The 23,911-nt window shown below is 42.5% G+C and overlaps 1 protein-coding gene across 1 annotated transcript in view; it reads left to right on the top strand.

Annotated features, from left to right (window-relative positions):
• The window catches only part of LOC311247418 (SH3 and multiple ankyrin repeat domains protein 2-like), a gene marked incomplete at its 3' end in the record, with an annotated part of 730,890 nt that overhangs the window by 350,858 nt on the left and 356,121 nt on the right, over positions 1–23,911 (top strand).

Genomic DNA, 23,911 nt, shown 5'->3' with positions numbered 1-23,911 from the left:
CTATTCTACTCTACATAATTATGTTGTATTATACTACAGTATTCTGTTCTATTCTATTCTATAGATGTCTGTTCTATTCTATTTTACAGTATTTTATTCTATTTTTCAAACAATACAATTAAAAACTCTACCAGTGACTATGCATATGAGCCTGTACACTGTACATGAGTTGGACTGCTGAGAGTCAGACTTCATTCCAGTAAGAGAGTAGTGTAATAATTGTACAACGCCATCATTCAGCTTGGGTTGGTGGTGGAGATTGCCTGAGCCCTCTTAGATACTAGTTAATCATATAGATTCCACTGATTGCTTCTCTGACCATTACGTAAAATGCTCTGATTGTTTTGACACTCCCTTATTTCAGTCACTGTCAATGTGTGTGTGTGTGTGTGTGTGTGTGTGTGTGTGTGTGTGTGTGTGTGTGTGTGTGTGTGTGTGTGTGTGTGTGTGTGTGTGTGTGTGTGTGTGTGTGTGTGTGTGTGTGTGTGTGTGTGTGTGTGTGTGTGTGTGTGTGTGTGTGTGTGTGTGTGTGTGTGTGTGTGTGTGTGTGTGTAATATAGCCACAAAGCTTTTAAGAATTAAAGTGAAATGTAATTCAGTCTAATAGGGGGAGCTGCTAGCACCTCTGTGTCTGTTATCTCATTCACTATTAACAGCTCTTCTCATCATCAACACCTCTAAAGTAGAGGCAGAGGCAGAGAGACCACGGCAGAGAGAGAGAGAGAGAGAGAGAGAGAGAGAGAGAGAGAGAGAGAGAGAGAGAGAGAGAGAGAGAGAGAGAGAGAGAGAGAGAGAGAGAGAGAGACTGAGGCAGAGAAGAATAGATAGAGACCGAGGCAGAGAGATACAGAGAGAGAGTGAGCCAGAGAGACACAGAGAGGGAGAGAAAGAGAGAGAGGCAGATAGGGAGAGAGAGTGAGGCAGAGAGATAGAGAGACAGGGGCAGAGAGAGTGAGCCAGAGAGAGACACTTCAACTTCAAACTTCAAATTACTTTATTTTCCTTTCGGAACTTCATTTGTGCAGTGGTTGAAAGACAAACATACAGTCACAATACATAGACACTCACCACTATATATATAACAAATTGTTAAAACTACAATAAAAAGACCACTATATAAAAAAAACACCAACTACATGAATGTATGAATGAATGAATGAATGAATGAATGAATGAATGAATGAATGAATGAATGAATGAATGAAAACTTTATTTAACAGATTGCAGAATGGGTACAATACAGTACGGCTCAATACACACAATTGTTAAGGGGATGCAGACTAGAGAAAGACGTTTGTCTTGTTTACATCAGGGTCCCCCATTTTCAATTCATATTGACATTTATGACATACACAACATTAAAACTACAGTACTTAAAGCATGATATATTAAAAACCATGTGGAGCAGTTCTATATGTATATAAGTAATAAATAATAGTAGTACAGTTACATCAGGTGGAAGGGGGAGTCTATTTTAAGTAGTCCAAAGTCCTTGGGGGGGCAGTCCGGCCTCCACCAGACCTAGGTGTTCAGCAGTCTGATGGAGGTTGGCACGAAGCTACCTAAGCCCCTTTTGTTCAATGATGAAGCTCTGTATCGACGGCCTGAGGGCATTCGTTTGTAATGGGTGTGAAGGGTGTCTGTGTTATCTTCAACTATTTGGGAGGCCATTTTAACTGTCCATTTCTTGTGGATGCTGCTGAGTGGCTCCTGGTCCTTCCCAATTATCTTGCCACTGATCTTAACGACCCTGTCGAGAGGTTTCCGGTTGATGGCACGCATCACTCCAAACCATGATGCGATGTTAAAGGACATCGATTCCACAAAGGAGTTGTAGAAAGGCTGCAGGATTGATGGTCGGACCTGAAGCTTCCTCATCTTCCTGAGGAAGAACAGTCGCTGTTGGCACTTAGTGTGGATGTTATCTGTGTTGGTCTTGAAGGTGAGCTTATGGTTGATGGTGGTGCCAAGATATTTATACTCCTCAACGCGCTCTATTTTCTGGCCATTTATCTCCAGAGCTGGGGGAGTTGTGGGGTCACGCCTGAAGTCCACCAGCAGTTCCTTTGTTTTGCTGGGGTTTAGGTCCAGGAAATTGTTCACAGAGACGGAGAGAGAGTGATGCAAAGAGAGAGGCAGAGAGACACAGATAGGGAGAGAGAGAGAGACTGAGGCAGAGAGAGACAGAGAGAGAGAGAGTGAGCCAGAGAGAGACATAGAGAGATAGAGACTGAGGCGGAGAAAGAGAGAGAGTGAGGCAGAGAGAGACACAGAGAGAGAGAGAGAGGGAGGCAGAGAGAGAGAGATTTTTATTTTATTTTAGAAAAAACATTTATTTACATAATTCTCATTACAATGTGTGTGTCAATACAATTAAATAACTACACATTATATCGGACAACATGTGTCCCCATCATACTTAAAACCACATGAGATCTCACGTAAAAAAAAGTGCTAAAATACAACTGTCCTTCTGCAACACAAGAAAAAACTTAATTGAAGCTCCACCCAAACAAAAAAGAACAACATATGAGCAACCCAAGATGCGTCCCGTCAGTCCAGTTTTGTCCATTTTGATACCCAGTGCATGGAACAGATCCCCCTCATCAGGACCCTCCGTTCCACTGAAATAGTCCTGCAACATGTCTTGTTCCCCGATGCTCCGCGCTTCAGTCCAATCGTTCAAACAGTCTCTGTTGTGACGGGCTGTCCTCAGCCCCAGTAAAGAAGCCACTTCCTCTGTGTGGTGAATTCCTGGCCCGGCTACATCCACTACATGTTTCAGTTTCACTGTCCCAAGTAACTGAGTGCAGACGCTGTACAAGCCCAGGTCTACTACCGTCCTGAATGTCCAGCCGGGCTCCATACATCAGAGACTCCTCCATTAACACTTTAACTGCCGAAGGTTAAATTCATGATATACCATCCCTTGCCAGCTCTATTTGTCTATGGAGAAGTTCCCCTTCTTTGCAGGGCTATAACTTTTTTAATTCTATTGCTAGATTGCCATTATTAGGGCCCATTCAATGTCCTATATGTATTGTTCAGGGTGTATGAACGTTACACTTTTTCATTCACATATTCATACTAAAATATGATCTAAAGTATAAGTATGTTTTCATCTCTTTCTGCAGCTTTCTCCAGAACGTGATTTATAGCCCCAAATGCATTATATTGATGATCAAATACAGTTTGGTAGCGATCGGTGCCAGATGAAAAATTTCAAATGGACGTGCTTCTAGAAGTTTCTACGTATCATCTGATGATGACCGGATGGGCGGGGGATCGTTTATAATTCCGTGGGCAACGTTATACCATTCATCTAATGTGGGTCAAATGTTCATCATAGCAGTTAGTGTCGAACACGGTAATACTACAGGCTAAAACTCACCCCAGTCTCCGCGGGCCGTTGGGCGATCAGCGTGGGGTAGACAGTTTTCCATTATGGGATGTCGAAATACCCGGTCCATTTCCAGGTTGTATAATAGTATATACGTCCAAATAACGTTGTTTATTGAGTTAGGGCGAGCGATCTATTATCGAGTGTTTCAAGATGGAGTCGCGGGAGCTATAGAGAGTGGCCGGAAGTAATATGGGTGATCACCACTTCATCCACATGACTTCCTGTTTGGCGCTTCTGCCGATCGGCCACCAGATGGCGCTCTTGAACCGCTAGAGGGTTGAGAGGAGGCCAGCACTGTGTCTCAGGGCTGCGGAGGAAAAATATGATTTTGATCACAGATTTTTGAAATATTGATATTAAAGACGAGTTAGGGCGTCCTCGGCAACTTTAGCATTGGCTAGGAAAGACGCCTAAACACATTTTCGGCACTTAAAGTGTTAACCAGAACATACTTTCCAACTCCAGTCTGTTCCATCTAAATAAAACCCATTCTCTAAAAAATTCACACACAAGTGCACATTTACAGTTAGTTAAAAACAGAGATGTTAAAGGGTCAATATTGAGCGTGGAAACCTTGATATCACTCATAATCTCCAAAAGGAGTGCACAACAGATAAAAAAACACAGGATCCGTCCTAAACTACTTGGTTTCTAGTTACCATTCATTATCTGTTTTATTGAGCTTTTGTACAATTTTCCTCAGTCTAAAAACTTCCTGGGAAGTGTACCCCCCATTGTTCCTCATTCTCATTTGAGTTCTTGCTGAAATAATAAACATCTCCTTATCTTCAAAGTAATCTCCAACTTTGACATTCTTCATGTTTTTTGTTGTGTGCAGGAACTTTTGTATCTGCCTGACTGCATAATGTTTTCTCTGTTGCGAATCAGACACTTGCGAATCATTGGGAAACTCATTTTCCTCACAACTTGTGCCCTCCTCGTCCTTTTTGGTACAGCAAGTTTTCATTCAATCAATCACCGTGCAGATTGATTCATTGAATGAAAACTTTATTAACAGATTGCAGAATGGGTACAATACAGTACGACTCAATACACACAATTGTTAAGGGGATGCAGACCAGAGAAAGACTTTCCTCTTGTTTACATCAGGGTCCCCCATTTTCAATTCATAATGAATTTTAAGTAAGGGTGCAACTTGCTCCGTGCAATCCATTCTTTGTGGATCTAGCCCTTTGAGTTTCCAGAGTTCACAAAAACCACATAATCAAAATCATCAACTCTTAATTTGAAAACCAAATCAAGCTCTTCTCCGCTGTTCTTGAGAATCATTAAAACTGGCGTCTATGTGAGACAACATGCTTCAATAGCGGAGATTTACATCCCGACGACATTTTCCTTATCTGGGAAATTATCCTCCCATGTCGTGCAAGTTGACTTATTAATAGTTTGTCACTTATGAACGGTGGAATGTTAGATATGTTAATCCTTCTGCCTGGTGTGGAGAGAGGTGTCACGGTAATGAACGTGTCGTCGATACTAACTCCGGATTCTACCACAGCGTTCACCTTCTCCACACAGTCCAGAAAAATCACAACACTACCGTTCATTTTCGCAGCAGATTTAACACTGTTGTGCCCAACAACGTCAGCTACTGCCAAGCTGCAGTCCTCTACGGACACATTAGGAGCAGATATTCTGACACCATGCTTTCTACCGAGTCTGGCAAAATCCATACTGGCCTATCACGCCAACCAGCAGCACAAACTGGCCGACTGCCAAAGAAAACAAACTCCCCACTTAACCCTTAGGAGTCAACGGGGCTTATTGCTCCCGTGGGCGGAGAACAAAAGAATTAGAATCTCTCACAAATGCTCAGGAAGTCCCGTTTTTCAAAAATCTGTAAAAATAGAACAAAGACAATTTCGAGTGCATATAGTGTAATCTATATGTATCCTTACTTGCTAAACATAATACGACTTGTAAATATGTTTAATTCTTGCTAAATTGTATAGTTCTAAATATCCCTGTATTCCCCGAAACTACAACGCGTCACGTACATGCACACGCGCACACACAAACAGCGCATAGGTGTTAATCGCTGAGTGATCTAATATGCATATTCTTCAGCGCGAGAGGGGGGGGGGGGGTTGTGTTTCTCACTGTCTGTCGTTGATAATATAATCTGAATAGGTCCTGCATTATTATTATCATTCTCGAGAATACACGCGGACCCGACCGAACGTTAATTTATGAATTAAAAGTAGTCTAACATGCTTAAGCTTTTCATCCTCGCCCGTGTATATACCCACGTCGCGCTAAAACAACATAACTACTGTATGGCAGAGACAGAGTGCGTGTGTGTACGAGTTATGAGTTATCTCGCAGTTCATTCAAGCGCGCATCACGGTGATGACAGCTCTCTAGTCTAGAGTAGAGAGGTGGCCTGTTACTGTTCCGCAACTATAAGTTACTTCCGGGGTAGGCCTGATTGGCCCCGACAGGCACGTGACGCGCAACTTTCTCGGAATTATGTAACCGCCCTAATCCGCCATGATTTTCATTCGGCGCTTCAGCTCACCTGGCAGAGCAGCGGTCCTGCGGTCCTGCGGTCCGTTGTTGACGAGTTCGAATCCCATCAAATATTTTTTTTTAGCGTGATTTTTTTTTTAACGTGTATTCTTTCGCCGGTTAAGGTTAGGCATGGTTAAGGTTAAGGTTCTAGAATGTTCGATTATGATATCATACTGTGACATACTCCTCCTGTAGTGTGAAAAAACATGCATTCTCATAAATATTACGATCAAATCTATTTTGTACTTGATGATACATTTGAAATTGGTTTGGTTATGATCATGTTATTAGTGTGTGTGTGTGTGTGTGTGTGTGTGTGTGTGTGTGTGTGTGTGTGTGTGTGTGTGTGTGTGTGTGTGTGTAAAAAACTAATTAATAATATAATTATTATAAATGTCTCTCTCTGTATATATCTCTGTATCTCTTTCTTTCTTTCTCTCTCTCTCTCTCTCTCTCTCTCTCTCTCTCTCTCTCTCTCTCTCTCTCTCTCTCTCTCTCTCTCTCTCTCTCTCTATTACTATACTATTATATATCTATATATATATATCTAAATGTCTAAACCTCTGTCTATCTAGTGTGTGTATACACCAGTATCACTGACTACCACGGCAAGCCTATAGAAAATGATTCTATTTAATAATAATAATAATTATTATTATTATAAATGTCTCTCTCTCTGTATCTCTTTCTTTCTCTTTCTTTCTTTCTTTCTTTCTCTTTCTTTCTTTCTTTCTTTCTTTCTTTCTTTCTTTCTTTCTTTCTTTCTTTCTTTCTTTCTTTCTTTCTTTCTTTCTTTCTTTCTTTCTTTCTTTCTTTCTTTCTTTCTTTCTTTCTTTCTTTCTTTCTTTCTTTCTTTCTTTCTTTCTTTCTTTCTTTCTTTCTTTCTTTCTTTCTTTCTTTCTTTCTTTCTTTCTTTCTTTCTCTCTTTCTATTATATTACTATTATATATCTATCTAAATATCTAAACCTCTGTCTATCTAGTGTGTGTATATGCATGGCATCAAATCAAAGTGTGTGTTGCCTGTATTGATCAGTCACACTATACCCCCATTCAGCTGTAATTGTTCCCTGCTGGGCCTTTGTTTCATGGTGTGAATTAGTCATTGAAATTAACATTGACATCACATTGAATTCTGGGAAGGAGTGTAGTTCCCTTATCATTAGCTGAATTCACTGAATTCTCTTCAGAGGCTCCTGCTGCAAATTGGTAATGACTGTACCAGAATGTTTGATAGGACATTGATTGAAAACTATCGTCTCAAATTTGACAATTGATGGCTTATTTTGAAGGTATGAATCTGTAATTTTATATTATGTAACAAAGAAAAGGGGGAAATTCTCAGGAGGAGGAGCTCTTTAGGTTAGACCCCTAAGGGTTGTACACACCAAACACACAGCAAACTAACACTACACTATAATTACAATATTGCATAAATAAATTTAACTAAATAGATAGATAAAGATTAAAACTCACACTACTTTCACGCACCTCCAATCTCCAATCTCACTCCCAGCATGCACTGAGAGAGAGAGAGAGAGAGAGAGAGAGAGAGAGAGAGAGAGAGAGAGAGAGAGAGAGAGAGAGAGAGAGAGAGAGAGAGAGAGAGAGAGAGAGAGAGAGAGAGAGGGGGGGCAGGGGTGTGGGGGGGTGAATGTAACAAGTTCCTAACATTTTCTTTCCCCTATTATTTCATGCACACTTTATTCATTGTTTTAAATAATTATTTTCTTTTAAGTTATTTTGTGGATCACTCTGTTTTGAATTTGATGCAAATTTGCAATGCATGAAAGTCATCCTTTTGTGTTAAATGGCTGCATAAAGCAAGCATTTGTTGATTCTCATGTTGATAAGAGTATTACAACTTGAAAACGATCTGTTTAAGGTAGATTTAGAACAAATAAAAAATATGTGATTAATTTGCGATTAATCGTGAGTTAACTATGGACAATCATGCGATTAATCAGATTAAATATTTGAATCGATTGACAGCCTTAAATATAATATTAAAAAAGTACAAATACAAGATAGTCTGGTGATGAGAGTCCAGTGATATTAGTCTCTAGTGCAAAATATAAGATAGTCAGTACGGTGATGTGAGTCTCTAGTTCTCAAGTCCCGAGTTGTGACAGTGATAGTTCTGGCAGCAGATCCGGCCGCACAAGCCCCTTGTTGTAGAGCCTGATGGCTGCCGGTATAAAGGACCGGCCCAGGCGGTTTGTGGTGTGTCGGGGGGGATGAGTCTTAAGCTGAACGTGCTCTTCATTCTGGCTATCTCCTCGTTACGTTAGCCGCAAGCTAACCATGGAAACACTCACAGCGAAGTGATTCCACGACACCAGTTCCATTAGTGGGGAAGGGGGGGTATATTGACGAGGCTTGACAACAGAGGTTCTCACACTTCCGCGTGTGACGTCACTTCGGCTACCAATACGCTCAAAAAGCAAAAGCGAGTCGAGTCGATTAGGTACCATACAGTGAAAAGCGGCATAAGAGAATACTTCAGAATGTTTCATGCAATTAAATAGTAAATATATATTTAGTACACATGATTTATTTATTTTAAATAACACAGTGACTTTTCCTTTTTGCTAAGAAAGTCTAGTGCTGGTTGAGCATATGCATACTTTATGTTGATGGCCTTTGTCTATAATGTGGCCACAACATAGAAAGGTTTAATTATTTAGTTTGTTTGCACTAAGTTAATACTTTGACAAATGTTGCCTATATTTTTCAGTCAGTTTGGTCTTTGTGTGCCAAACATTATTTAAGGCAAACCGCTGTAAACCTTTTACCTTTTACCAAATAAATGAGAAGCATGTTTAAATGCCTCCCCTCTTGCTGTACCAAAATCTCTCCTAGCTCTAACCGGTCACTGTCAAAATAATGTGCCTCATTCTTTCAGTTTTTGCATGACTACGTCCTTGAGAATAACTGAAAAGTTGGATTATTTTTAGACTATATATCTTATGCTGATGTATGGTATTTTTCGAGTGTAATTTTTTTTTTATAAAAAACTAAATATACGGAACCAAACCGAAAGCCGTGACCCAAAACCGTGATACGAACCGAACCGTGGATTTTGTGAACCGTTCCACCCCTACCAGCTTGTTCATCTTGCTGGAGTCCCTCGAGTTGATGTTGCCCCCCCAGCACACCACAGCAAAAAAGAGGACGCTGGCTACAACCTGGTAGAAAGATAGCAGCAGTCGATAGCAGCAGTCGGTTGCACACGTCGAACGACCTGAGTCTCCTCAGGAAGAACAGCCTACTCTGTCCCTTCCTGTAGAGGGCCTCAGTGTTGTCCGACTAGTCCAGGTTATTGTTCAGGTGAACTCCGAGGAACTTGTAGGACTCCACCATCTCTACCTTCTCCCCTCCAAGGATTATGGGAGAAGGGCGACCCTTCCTGCCTCTCTGAGAGTCCACCACCAGCTCCTTTGTCTTGCTGATGTTGAGTTGGAGCTGGTTACTGTCTGACCACCCTACGAAGCTCTCCACCAGGGCCCTGTATTCAGCCTCATCGTCATCCACAATGTAGCTGACGATGGAGGAGTCATCGGAGAACTTCTGCAGGTGGCACGTTCTTGTGTTGTAGCAGAAGTCGGAGGTGTAGAGGTTAAACAAAAAGGGTGACAGCGCAGTACCCTGAGAAAAACGTGAGTAACAATTTTTTCTACAACTCAAGTTCAGACCTATGTTACTCTATTTCATTATTATTTCTTTATTGTATCATAAACTTCAGAATGTCATCTTTCAAGCGGTCAGGTGGCGTAGCGGAGATTGCATTCGTCACCAACGCCGGAGACGCTGGATTCGCCTGTTCGAATCCAGCTCCCGGCGTTGTCACCAGCTTGGCTCGCCGTTCACACTAATACAATTGGCAGTATTAGAGGGCGGGAAAGCTGGCGGGGTGGGTCCGGGTCGTTGTAAACAGCGACTCCTACAGTTCGGTCGGGGCGCCTGCTCAGCGCGGATAGGATCTAAGGGGGGTAGTGTGATCCTTCCACACGTTACACCTTCTCAGTGAGAGTCCGCGCTGCCAGATGAAAAGAAGCGGTTGATTGGCTAGATGTGTGTCGGAGGAAGCACGTGATAGCCTCCACTCTCCCAGACCGACTGTGGGGGGTAAGTGCGCAGCGACCAGGAAGGGGATTGGGAATTGGCATAACGACTAACATTGGGATGGGAGAAAATCGGAGGAAAAAGGAGGAGGAAAAAGATAAAAAAAAAATAAAAAAAAATTCATCTTTCAAAAGAGACCAGGCTCATGCATGTGCTATAAGTATAAAGTATAGTATTTTGGTTTGCAAAAAAAGTATGCAGTCCTCAAAAACGAAAACTAAAATTACCACTTTTGGGGGCGATTGTTAAGAGGTTCAAATCATCATCGTGGCGACAGTGGCTCAGGAGGTAAAGCGTCGTCTGGTAGTCGGAATGTTCCCAGTTCGATTCCCGCTCATCCCGGGCAGCGTGTCGATGTGTCCTTCAGCAAGACACTTAACCCCCTAAGGTTGGCACCTTCCATGGTTGCCTCCACCATCTGTGTGTGAATGTGTGAGTCAATGGGTGAATGTGAGGAATGTTTGGATAAAAGCGCTAGAAAGTGTGTGTGAATGTGTGTGCATGTATGTATGAGTATGTATGTGTATGTGCATCCATGTGCACATCTCCTATGACTCTCTTCAAGGGAAAATAGCACAGACACAAAAGGTGTGCTATTTATACTCCACCACCCAGTCCTCCCCCTTCCTCCCCCTTCCTTTAATTGCTGAAATGCACTTTTCTTCCAGGCCTATGCATTCATTTAAAGACTCAGTAGGGCCTCATATTCTCCATTTTGTGGGAAATCACGGACAGAATCTTGGAAGCTTTCTGGGAAAATTTGTGAAATATGAAATTTCAAGTAATTAATACCACGATAAGCTGAAGAGACACAATTCTACACCAAGGCAATAAGACTTGAGCTGGGTTAGTGGGATGCTGAATGTATATTGTGTGTATGTTTGTGGACAGGGCCGCCTCAGGGGGTGTGCGCGGGGTCGCACAGGGCCTCGCGGGAAGGGGGACCTCGCACAAAAAAAAATAAAAAATAAAAAAAATAAAAAATATTTTTTATTTATTATTTTTTTTGTTATTATTTTTTTTTTGCGAGGCCCCCCTTCCCGCGAGGCCCTTTTTCATCACAGACCTAAAATCTAGTTTTGCTTATATGCTTATATATTTCACATTAGACGTTTGTAGAATGTTCCTGGCTCTGCGGCTCTGCAGCAGACATACTCACTATTGGAGCTCTGGGGCTCTGCAGCAGACTTACTATTGGTTTCAACGAAGGGAGGGGTTACATCATGTGTACGCCGGCTTGCGTCAGCTGCGTTTGACTATTTCGCGCGTGCAGCTTTGGAGGTTATGCTTAGTTATGCCAGCCAAAACGAAGAGGACGGTCATTCGGCAGATGGACTGAAGATGAAAGTTGTTGCATGTTAGACAGTTCAGTCAGGCTAGTCATCCCGGCTAAAGGCAGGGACAGCTAGTTAGCTTTAGCTACGTTATAATATTGAGTGCTAACGTGTGGTTCAGTAGGGATAGCCATGATGATGTCGGCTAGTAGCTAGCTTAGCTAAAGGCTAACTAGCGTTAGCTAACCTAGAGAGAGCGCGTGCAGCATTGTTATGCCAAGATGAAGAGGACGGTCATTCGGCAGATGAACTTCGTCAACTCCACGCGGTTGTCTCCATCCTCTTGGACGTTTGGTGAGTTTTTAATGCACTCTATTCTATTCCCGCCGTGGATATATCTCTCTCTCTCTCTCGGGAGCCAAACGGGCCGGCTAGCTGTTGTAGTAGCTAACGGTGTGTGGCCTGGTGTCAGCACCTGGTGCGAGGGAGGTGAGCTTGGTGTTTCATTATGAGAATATCTCCATGCTCAAGTCGGCTATAGTCCGCGAGGGACTTGTTGCCGGCACCGCTATGGTAAACACCACTCTGTAGTGGAACGTGTATTGCCTTCTTTTTCCCTTCTCTCTTCGGATGAGAAGAGGAAAACACAGCGGCTGTCTGAAGTGTTGGCCTGTATTGCTTTTCTCACGTTGTACAGTTTTTCAGTGGTAGCCGCATAGCTTGCTTATGCGTTAGCTAGTGGTTAGCGATAGCCGGGTTGAGCTAACTGTTAGCCAGTTAGCTGTTTAGCTACGACGTTAGCTGCTCGTTTTCGCTCGGCTGGGAACGTTAGCTTGATGCTATCAGTTAGCCTAGAGTTAGCTGTTAGCTTGTGCTACGACCATTGACATTAGCCGTGAGAATAGCAGGCCCTGGCACTCTGACTACGACATCATCTTTGACAGAAGATGTAGTCGGGCCTGCACCATGACAAGGCCCCGGCCATAGCTTCTTTTTGTCCCGCCAGCGAGAGACCTTTCGTCAATGTGGAGACCTGTGTTGCGGCCTTTCGCCCTGCGTTCCTTGGTGCAGGTAAGATGTCCATTGGACATTATCCCACTCTTCCTTCCTTCCCCTCCCGAATGTTTTGTTAATAACGATGTTTTTTTCCAGGCAAAACATATGTTACTTCACAACATTTGGAGATACAACATGTGCTGTGTGTGAATTGTCTTGGTCTTGTCTTGTGTAGCTTGGGTAGCATTGGCCAAAGCTGTGTGTGGCCTGGCTACTCTATTTGCAGTTAGCCTATTTAGCTGATGTCGGCCATTGGCTCCTTGATACTTTGTTTTCTCTGGCATAGACCCTCTTCTCTTTGGATTTAAGTGTTGATCTTTGTCCTTTTGGATCTATGTATATTCATGTTGCCTTTGTGAAGTTATCTTTTCTTTCTGTTTTGTTCTTCCATTAAAAGTTGAATATCCTTTAGGGGCTCATCTTTGCTTAGCTCTCTCATACATGCTCTCTCTCTAACACACACACAGACATGCTCTCTCTAACACACAAACACACATGCTCTCTCTCTCTCTCTCTCTTTCTAACACACAGACATGCTCTATATCTCTCTCTAACACACAAAATGACATGCTCTCTCTATATATTTCTCTCTCTTTCTAACACACATAACATGCTCTCTCTCTAACACACACACACAAACAGACATGCTCTCTCTCTATCTCTCTCTTTCTAACACACAGACATGCTCTATCTATCTCTCTCTCTTCAATTCAAATGGGCTTTATTTCACATTCTTGTATTTCTCTCAGTAGGTATGGGAGTTTTGAGTTATTGTCGATGTTTTCAAAGTCTCTTTGGGTGTTTGCAATTTGTGGGAAGTATGTCTTGGTATAGTGGGCAGGTTGTTAAGAAGTGGAGCTCGGTTTCCACCTCATCTTGTGTGCAGTGGGTCTGTCTTCGCTTGGGAGCCAGGTCTGCCTATGGCGGCCTTTCTCGATGGCTAGGCTGTGCTCGCTGAGTCTGTACCTAGTCAAGGATCTTCAGTCACAGTGCTCAGGTATTCTGCCACTGTGTACTCTCTGTTTAGGGCCAAATAGCATTTCAATTTGCTCTGGTTTTGGGTTGTTTCTTTCCAATGTGTGTCTCTCTCTCTCTCTCTCTCTCTCTCTCTCTCTCTCTCTCTGGCCTTGCTCTGGTGGAGGGTCAGGGGCATTGCCGGGTCTGTGCAGCGATAACACTGTATATTGACTGTAGAACGGGAGCTCTCTCTCGCTCTCTCTCTTGCTATATGTTGACTGTATCATGCCCAGCCTCGGGCAGCGCTATTATTTGAGAATATGTTGACTGTAAAAAAAAAAAAAAAAAAAGTATATATATATATATATTTTTTTTTTTACCTTTTAGGGGGGGGGGGGGGGGCTCGCGTTTAAATCTCGCACAGGGCCTCGCATTTCTCCCAGGCGGCCCTGTTTGTGGATATGCGTATCTTGCGAAATCTCGCCTGTAACGTCCATGGGGCATATTGTCCGTCAGTAATCCATGTGGGTTTCTTGAGATGATGAAAAAAAAACTATCAACGAGGAAAGCGTTTTAAAGCTCAGAAAGGTAGAACAACATATGACCAAGTGGCTACAACTGATCTTAATGTGGTAAAGCCACCGTCACACCGCTGTGCTCTCGCCTCGAAATTAAGGTTCAAGGTAGATAGCCGCAAATAAGCAAAATTCACAGGCGGCACGTGACATGCAAGGTCAACAGAAGGACACAGCTTCATTCTAGGTGCCACTAAATGGACGTTTGCTTTGAAATTTACAGAATCTTTTTTTACAGATTTTATGAGAAAGACAAAGTAAAATGAGGTGCATCCTTCATATCTGATGCCAGCAGTGTGGGCCTGCTTCGAGGATTTTCTTTTTTTAATTTTATTTATTACTTTATTTAGAAGATTCACTGAGCATCTTTACACAGTTACACACATTCACACCTGGGAGCTGCCCGGCAGCACAACCACAGTCTTGAACACTTGGCCATTGAGTGTCGCCTCTGCAGCAGTTGGTTCTGCCTTGCTCTCAATGACAGTTCAATTGTGACTGTTGAGAATATTATACATCACATTCACTTCCCCTGCAGCCGGTCTGGGGATCCTACTGGCAGTGTTCCAGTCACAGGATGTTCCTGCTCATCTCTACCTTTAGGCCACGGCTGCCTTTGAGTGGTAAAATAGATGTGGTAAATATAGAGTGCAACCAATTCATTTAGAGGCAGTCCTCAAGATGAAACACTTTGACTGCTGGCTCTTCTAGTGTGTTTTTAGGTAAATGTCTGTGGTTCTCAATTAGTGGGACGAGTGGCTGGCAGAGACAGGAACAGAGGAAGCTGTATATACGAATACTTTGTAACTGAAATGGAAATGCAGGCATTCCAACCTCCTGAAGAATGTATTTTCTCTCTTGAGAGCAGAACAGCTAAGAGGCAACGTTCTGTGTGTGTGTGTGTGTGTGTGTGTGTGTGTGTGTGTGTGTGTGTGTGTGTGTGTGTGTGTGTGTGTGTGTGTGTGTGTGTGTGTGTGTGTGTGTGTGTGTGTGTGTGTGTGTGTGTGTGTGTGTGTGTGTGTGTGTGTGTGTGTGTGTTATGGTTTGACCGTGAGACTCTAGTGCAGAGAGTGAGCAGACAACTGGACAGGTTCCAAGGGTGTTTAATATCAAAAAGGTATAGTAGTTGGACAAGCGTGAGGTCAAAGACGAGGCCGGGTTCTCAGACGGGATGATCCAGGAGAATCGTAGTCCGACAGGTGGAGGTTCGTAGACGAGGCAGGCAACACAGACAGTTCAAGGGGGAATCCAGGAGCAGCATAGTCCAACGAGCGAGGGTCAAACACAGGATACAGGATGAACACTGGGTGGGAAGCCAGGTAGTGGACTAGAGACAAGGGAGGACAGGCGGGGTTAGACACGGCAGGACAGGTACAGGAATAAACAGGCTACAAGCAAAAAACGATGACTGACTGGGTTAGCTGAGATTACAATCTGACTTGTCTTGCAGTATGAGCTGGGTATTAGTAGTCGGGTGATTGCCGATCGCCAGCAGCTGTGGATGCCTCGGGGCCTGCCTCCACACCAGGTTACAATCCTGTGTGTGTGTGTGTGTGTGTGTGTGTGTGTGTGTGTGTGTGTGTGTGTGTGTGTGTGTGTGTGTGTGTGTGTGTGTGTGTGTGTGTGTGTGTGTGTGTGTGTGTGTGTGTGTGTGTGTGTGTGTGTGTGTGTGTGTGTGTGTGTGTGTGTGTGTGTGTGTGTGTGTGTGTGTGTGTGTGTGTGTGTGTGTGTGTGTGTGTGTGTGTGTGTGTGTGTGTGTGTGTGTGTGTCCAAAAGCAGGACAACAGTAGGATTTTGGTGGGACAAAGTGGGACAGATAGATAATGTAATTTTTTTTATTAGAATAACATGGTCTTCACCGAGACCAATGTTGTTTTTTTGCTTCAAAAAGAGGGACATCCTCTCAATATGTGGGATGTTCGGTCAAATGGTGGGACAGTACAACCAAAAGGGGGACACCTGGTCACCCTAGTGTGTGTGTGTGTGTGTGTGTGTGTGTGTGTGTGTGTGTGTGTGTGTGTGTGTGTGTGTGTGTGTGTGTGTGTGTGTGTGTGTGTGTGTGTGTGTGTGTGTGTGTGTGTGTGTGTGTGTGTGTGTGTGTGTGTGTGTGTGTGTGTGTGTGTGAATATTTGCAGACACAACTATGTGGTGTGACATCCAATCCAACCTGTTATATCACATTAAATCCAACCTGTTACCTGACCATATCACGGGACACAGGATTTGCATTATTTGCATTTGCATCGCTTGTTTGTATGGCTGACAACTGTATAGATCAAGTTCAAATTCAAGTTATTCTAGAGGCGGCTAAGTTGCGCAGTGGGTAAGGCGCTCGCCACTAACGCAGGAGATGCTGGTATGGCACGGTGGTGTAGTGGTTAACACTGTCGCCTCACAGCAAGAAGGTCCAGGGTTCGATTCCCGCTTGGGGACCAGGTTTCCATGATGCCAGGTACCCAGGTGGGGTATCTCCCAGGCCTTTCTGTGTGAAGTTTGCATGTTCTCCCCGTGCTCGCAAGGGGAGCCCCGATAAGATAAACCCAATGGAAAAACATGCACAACAACAGATCGCTAACGCTGTGGCGTCCTTGACGAAGACGGACAGGAGCACTTGGATTGGTCCCCTGGCGCGGCTCACGTTGACGCCTGTCTGCTCCCGGCTGCCCTTGGGGGGGAAAGAAGACGGGATGGGTTAATCGCAGAGACTAATCGCATCGGCGATTCTAAAGAGACAATGCATGCGTGTGTGTTCCGGTGTGTGTGCCGCTAAAAACATTGAGTGTCGTTGCATGCCGAATAAAGACCTCTGCAACAGGTCCTGCATTATATTATATTATATATCGAGCCCAGCTCTCTGCGTTGCTACCGGCTTGGCTGGTCGTTCATACTAACACAATTGGCAGTGTTAGGGGTGGGGAAGCCGGTGGGTGGGGATTGGACGTTGTGGACAGCGACTCCTACAGGTCGGTTGGTGCGCCTGTACAGCAGAATCAGGAAGTATCGGGGGCAGCGTGAGCCTCCCATGCGTTACTCCTCGCCACTGAGAGATCGCGCTGTTCAGGTGAAAAGATGCGACAGCTGCCTCCTCGTGTACCGGAGGGGACACGTGATGCAAGGCTTGGTCCTTACTGCAGCCGACCAGTGGGAGGCATAGTCTAGCAACGTTCGAGACAGGGGAGGGGAGAATTGAAGGGAGAATTGGCGAGGCGAAATTGGGATGGGAGAAAAATAAGGAGAAAAAGTGGATAAAAAAAAAATCAAGTTATTCTATTGCCACACAGTAGTAGTAGTGGAATTTATTTCTAGTACAGATTTATCTGCAGAGGGCACAAAAAAACAATAATAGCACAAACAATATGCAAGCAACATTAATGTAATTAGCAGAACAAATAGCCAGACAAGCTTTAGGATAGTGATGCCCTAACTGGTTGGTAGTAGTAGGATTATGCCACTAGGGGTGCTGTGGAGGCCCCAGGGGAAGAACATAAGCACGGAACCGCTCAGACCCACAGCGCTACTTGCCCATGTGTCCGACAAACAGATCATCCATGAGTAAGTGAGTGATCACAATTTGCCACACATAGCCCCTCAGTGGCAGTCCTGTGGACGTCTTGGCGAAAATATATAAATAATTAATAATTAATAATTAATAATATAAGAATAAGAACTAATGGAAGAAATTACAATAAAATGAATGGGAATTGAAATGGCTGTACCTCTGGCATTTCTAACTGATCTGCAACCTTTTGGTGTTGTAATTTACAGAAATGACTGAACAAGTCATGCGAGCAAATTCTGATGTTTTGATGTTTGATGCATGTAAACACAAATTTGTTTGTTTACAGCAGCCATGTTTTTCAACAGATTAATCTAGATTATACAATAAATGTATAACTAAATGTAAATGTAAATGTAAACTGTGTCCCCTAAATATATGCTGCAAGTTTGGTTCAAATTGGTGCAGGAACAAAAAAGACAGGGAAAAAACTGCTTTTCAATCCATTCGAAATGGAATTTATGAGTCCTTGAGGCAAAATTGTTATAATAATACATAATTGTAGCAAGTTTCACATCTCTACTGTATATAGTTCATGAGACGCTTGAATTTGCGATTTTCAACACTTGTTATAGATTGTTTGTGCCAATGTTTTCTATCGTCTTCTCAAAATTGAGATGTGAATTATTAACTGAATATAATTTACTCTTAAAATGAATGGGACTCTAATGGTATATTTAGGCTTCCTCAGAAGCCCCCAGTGTGGTCGGACCTTTCTTTCAGAAAAATCACTCGCCTTGAATGTGCCAGCAATAGGGCAGACAAGTGGGTTCTGGGAGGGTGTAGACTGGGGGTGCAGACAGTGAAGTACAAGCCATTTGCCCATTTTGGCTACATTCATGGACACACAACTGGCCCCAGCTGCATAGCACATCTATTTTATTATCCCTGTCCGCTGTTTCTTGTCTTTACACCCGTTATGACAGATAAAATATGTTAATACACACATAGTTCAACTACTAGCCCATAAGAAGTGTGCTTTCATTGGTCAAAATCGAATCGAAACAAATTACTATACCATATACCCCAGTGGAGGCTGCTGACCAAATTTTTAGGTGAAGCACAAATTATTATATTATATTATATATTAAATTATATTTTTAAAACATCCCCCACTGTGTGTCAGTGGTCAGTGGACACAGATGAAAACATATTAACATTAGGTGACAGCGCACCTGACCAGATGAAATCATATTAGGTGACAGCGCACTTGACCAGATTAAATCATATTAGGTGACAGCGCACCTGACCAGATCAAAACATATTAGGTGATAGCGCACCTGATCAGATCAAAACATTTTAGGTGACAGCGCACCTGACCAGATCAAAACATATTAGGTGAAGGTGACAAGGAAGCCACAGACTCATACCCCCCCGACACTCAACTAACCGCCTCGGACAGTCCTTCATACCAGTGGCCATCAGGCTCCACAACAGTGGGCAGCAACTGCTGACAGACATCGACCTAGAACTAATAGGAACCCAAGTAGGACAATAACACTACCTTATGCATAACTGCACCTTATGTGGATACTGTGATACTGTGAATAATGAATAATGTATATTTCAGTTAGTTAGATAGTAAATTATAACACTACCTTATGCATACTGCACCTTATGTGACACTGTGAAAATATATTTCAGTTAGTTAGATAGTAAATTATATTGACCTATTTGTTTACACAGCTTGTGTTGTTTTCACTACCTGTACCCCCCCCCCCCCCTTCCCCCATGCTGCTATGATGCCTGAATTTCCCCAATGGGATCAATAAAGGAATATCTTATCTTATCTTAAAAGGAAAGATGAAATTCCCTACCTGGGTTCCATCCTATAGAGGCAAATCATTCCTGTGACAAAATGGGATCCAATGTAATAAAACTAAGTCAACCAACGAACTAGATTCCTGTACCGGACCTCCTCTCTGGTAAACAAGAATACCTTGAAGACTCTAACAGGAGCACTCATTCAAGGGTACTACGACTATGCTTGCACCTCATGGTACCAAAGCACCTCAAAGGCACTAAAAACAAGATTACAAACATCACAAAACAAACTGGTCAGACTACTGCTTGACCTTACTCCTAAAACCCACCTCACCCCTGCCCACTTTGACAACCTAGGATGGCTTAGAGTAGACGACAGAGTACAGCAACTTGCAATGGGCCTGGTCTACAAGATACACTTCTACACCACTAAGATACCCATGTGCATGTCGAAATACTTAATACCCAAAGGTCAGTGAATACCACGACCACAACACCAGAGGGAGTTCCACAAATCATGTTCAACCCAGATAAAATAATTTAAAAAGTAAAAAGTAAAAAAAAAAAAAAAAAAAAAAAAAAATTAAAATAGTCATAACTTAGAAATGAGATTGCATAGGTCTATGAATCGATATTGCGATTCTGTTTTGATTAATTGCCCAGCCCTACAGTGTGTACAGTAAGTTAGCTTGGTGACAATCATTTATACTTTGGTCCTAATGTTGGCGCAAAGTTTAATTTAGCCTGACTTGACTTGTTATAGCTGTACAGCTTACTAACTACTAAACAACAACTAAACTACTAGCTTGCTCTTTCAAACAGTCAAAATGGGTCCAGCTGCAGGTCCGGAGGTTAGGTTTAGCTCTGGCCAATCTCAAGTTTCTCAAGTTTCTTTATTAGTTGTCATACAGAAGTACAGAATACTTTTATACAAAATGCTTCTTTCTGTTACATTTTGTATAAAAGTATTCTGTACTTCTGTATGACAACTAATAAAGAAACTTGAGAAATTTGAGATTGGCCCGAGCTAAACCTAACCTCCGGACCTGCAGCTGGACCCGTTTTGACTTTGCAATGCAGCAATCTCTGATTGGATTTGCAAGGCTGCCAATCATATTCAACCTCCGTGTATTGGATGTCAAGGGCTGTCAATCATTCAATCATCCATTCAATGGCAAGAGTTTAACTGCACAGACCGTGCTTAGATGAAGTTAATAGCCTATTTCGATTGGCTGTTATTTATTATTTATTTAACATTGGGTCAGCCTGTGAAGTGAATCTGCACGAATATTACTGCAGTCATTACTACAGAGGAAAACTTTTCTAATAAAAAAATATAAAATAATAATAATAAAAAAAAAAAAAAATTATATATATATATATGTGTCACCTTGCAGCGGTAGTGACCACAACTCAGCCCGCCCCCTTTTAGTCTAGGCTTGAAATAGTATTTACATTTTTTTCTGGTGTTTTTTTTTTTTCTTCATATTATAATAAATTGAATGTATAAGCACATGTTTACTATAAAAACGAACAGTTAGAATATCTAAAAATAGTAACAATCCTTTGTTTAAAATAGGCTGTTCACGGACGTTATTTCAGTCAAACGGGGGCGTAATAACAATTTGCATTTGAATCGAACCTACACCTTGGGGGGAGAGGCAGCCCACAGCGCAACGCCCACAAGACCTATACACACCTGTTTGGTGACACTTTGAATGTGTCTTGCGTTGAGAGATGGATGCAAAGACGTATTGCCTGATATCGATCCGATACGGCAGCGCGCCGATCAGTCTGAAGAGGACTCAATCCGGATCAATCCGATTTAGAGGATGATTCTGTTCACAGCGGGACCGTCACACCGGGCTATTCAACGGAATTAACGATGAGATACGTCGAAGATATGATGTCTGTTGACACCTAAAGAGAGGGACATGTGTCTGCTCTCGGCTATACAAACAGGCATCAATGTTTCTGAAGTCACGCAGAGCACAAGCTTCACGGACAGTTTACAGATTCCATAACGTCGTGGTCTGCTGTACAACATTCTGTTTTCTCCATGGGTAAGTCGCGTGCCATTATTATTCTGTGTGTATGTGTAACTATGAGGGATAAATCCTAGTTTTTGACTCGCAATTAGAATAAACGTAATTCTGCTTGTAACATCCTAGTATGCACAAACTCAGATGCATGTCATGGCAATCATAGTGAAATTCAAGTTAAGCTTCAGTGTGATGTCACAGTAAAACCGGTTAGTACATGCTAGTACATTCTGGAACGTTGTGTTGTCATAGTAGTGATGTCATAGCAGAACCTTCCAGACCTGCACTCATTGTATAATAGTACTATACAACAATATACTATTACTTTCACCCCCTTAACACTATGATCGCCGGGGACGAGTTAAGACGTCATTCCTAGCCATGCTCATTCTGCCGAAGACGCCGTAACTCGTCTTTGATGTCAATATTTCAAAAATCTGTGAGCGAAATCATATTTCCCCTCCGGAGCCCTGAGACACACTGCAAAGCTCCACTCAACTCTCTAGCGGTTCAAGAGCGCCATCTGGTGGCCGATCGGCATATCGCCAACCGTAAATGAGCCTTTGAACCGGTAGTGCTCATCCATATGTGGTCCGGGCACTCGCTATCGTTAGAGAGACTCCGTCTTGATACAGTGAACATCGATCGGTGCAAATAACTCGAAAAAACAACATGATTTGGACGTATATACTATTATACAACCTGGAAATGGATCGGGCATTTCTCCATCCCATAATAGAAAAAATTCTGTTCCACGCTCATCTGCCAGCAGCGCGAGGAAGCCACGGTAAGATTCAGCGTTATATTCTAACGTGTTCCATATAAACTGCTATGATGAACATATGACCCACTCTGGATTAATCATCTAACGCTGCCCACGGAATTATAAACGATCCCCCGCCCATCCGGTCATCATCAGATGATATGTAGTAACTCCTAGAAGCACATCCAGTTGACATTTTTGATCTCGCACAGATTCCTACCAAACTGTATTTGATCATCAATATAATGCATTTAGGGCTATAAATCAAGTTCTGGAGAAAGCTGCAGAAAACGATAAAAACATACTTATACTTTAGACCGTATTTTAGTATGAATATGTGAATGAAAAAGTATAACGTTGCTACACCCTGAACAATAGATATAGGACGTTGAATGGGCCATAATAATGGCAATTTAGCAATAGAATTTAAAAAGTTATAGCCCTGCAAAGAAGGGGAACTTCTCCATAGACAAATAGAGATGGCGAGGGAGAGGGATGGTAAATTATGAATTTAACCCATGGCGATCAAAGTGTTAAGTATTCTAGAACACAACCAGGTTTACAAGTTATAATTGAGCACATCGTGTTAAAAAAAATCTCAGATTTCAACATATGACACATCATTTGAAAGCTTAGATTCTGTACTTTAGCAATCTGGAATAATCTGAAAAATGAAAATGTAGAGATCTGGCACAAGGCGCTGTGAGGTGCCACATATACATATTTTGTTTATATATATATGTAAATTAATAATAATTATGGATTATGAGTGAATTTGTGTTTCACGTGTTGTCATAGAGAAACCTCCACTGATATACCCCAATACCAGTACATCAATGTGATTAATATTCCTTAATAATTAAAATGCCTTGCTCCCACTATATGTTTATTGAGAGATCAACATTTCAATCAGCTTAGGATCTTCATCAGGATTGTATTGTATACTGATAATGATCCTTAGCTTATCGAAATGTTGGTCTCTCAATAAACATAGTGGGAACAAGTTTAACTGTGTGCAGACTCTGTTATTTTTTATGTTGATCTTCTGTTTGTTCTGCACCTGGTCACCATATATTCCTTATATTTACAAGAATGCGATTATTAAAAATTAATGGAATACAGTACAGCAGCCCCTCACAGCTGACCAGGTTGACCACCTGAAACAAGGCAAGCTCCTGCTATTTGTGCTTGTGTATCAAGTCATAATTACAATATTCTTTATTACTAAATGACAAAGAAGAGATTGTGAGATTGTGCACAACGTAAAAATTATCCACAGAATTTTGTATTTAAAATCCAGGCCATGGTAGTACCTAAATTTTCGGACTATAAGGCGCACCTGAATATAAGCCGCAGCAGCTAAATTGAATGATGTGTACATATATAAGCTGCAGGTGTTTTAATGTTTAATTACCATACAGTATGTAAGGGTTCGTGCACAGAGGGGATTGTCGGGAAAGAGATGGCTGTTTGAGGAAGTGCCCGTTGGTGATCGTGGATGTTTTGACACTCCTCCACGCTGTCAGGATCCACTCGCAAACTTGAGCGAAAGTTGCTTTTCGCATGCGACCAGTTTTGGTAAATGATTTATCGCCGCTAGTCATCCACGCCTTCCACTGAACGCGTAGTGCCACTTTGAACACTGATTGACACTGATGTCGAGTGGCTGCAGATGCTTCGTTGTGCCCCCAGGAATTACAGCTGGAATTGAGTTTATGCTCTTGATGGCTGCTTTCCTTCCTTTGCACAAACTGTCTCGCTCTCGTAATGTCTGTCTGACCGGCCATAGAGCCCATAGAGTTAAAGGTGGTGGACTGTAACCTGTAAAATCCATAGATTTAGAAGGTCCCCTAGTGACCATTAGC

The sequence above is a fragment of the Notolepis coatsorum genome (assembly GCF_963971535.1).
Source record: "Notolepis coatsorum genome assembly, chromosome: 20".
Lineage (NCBI taxonomy): Eukaryota > Metazoa > Chordata > Actinopteri > Aulopiformes > Paralepididae > Notolepis > Notolepis coatsorum.
This window is presented reverse-complemented; position numbering and strand designations above follow the sequence as displayed.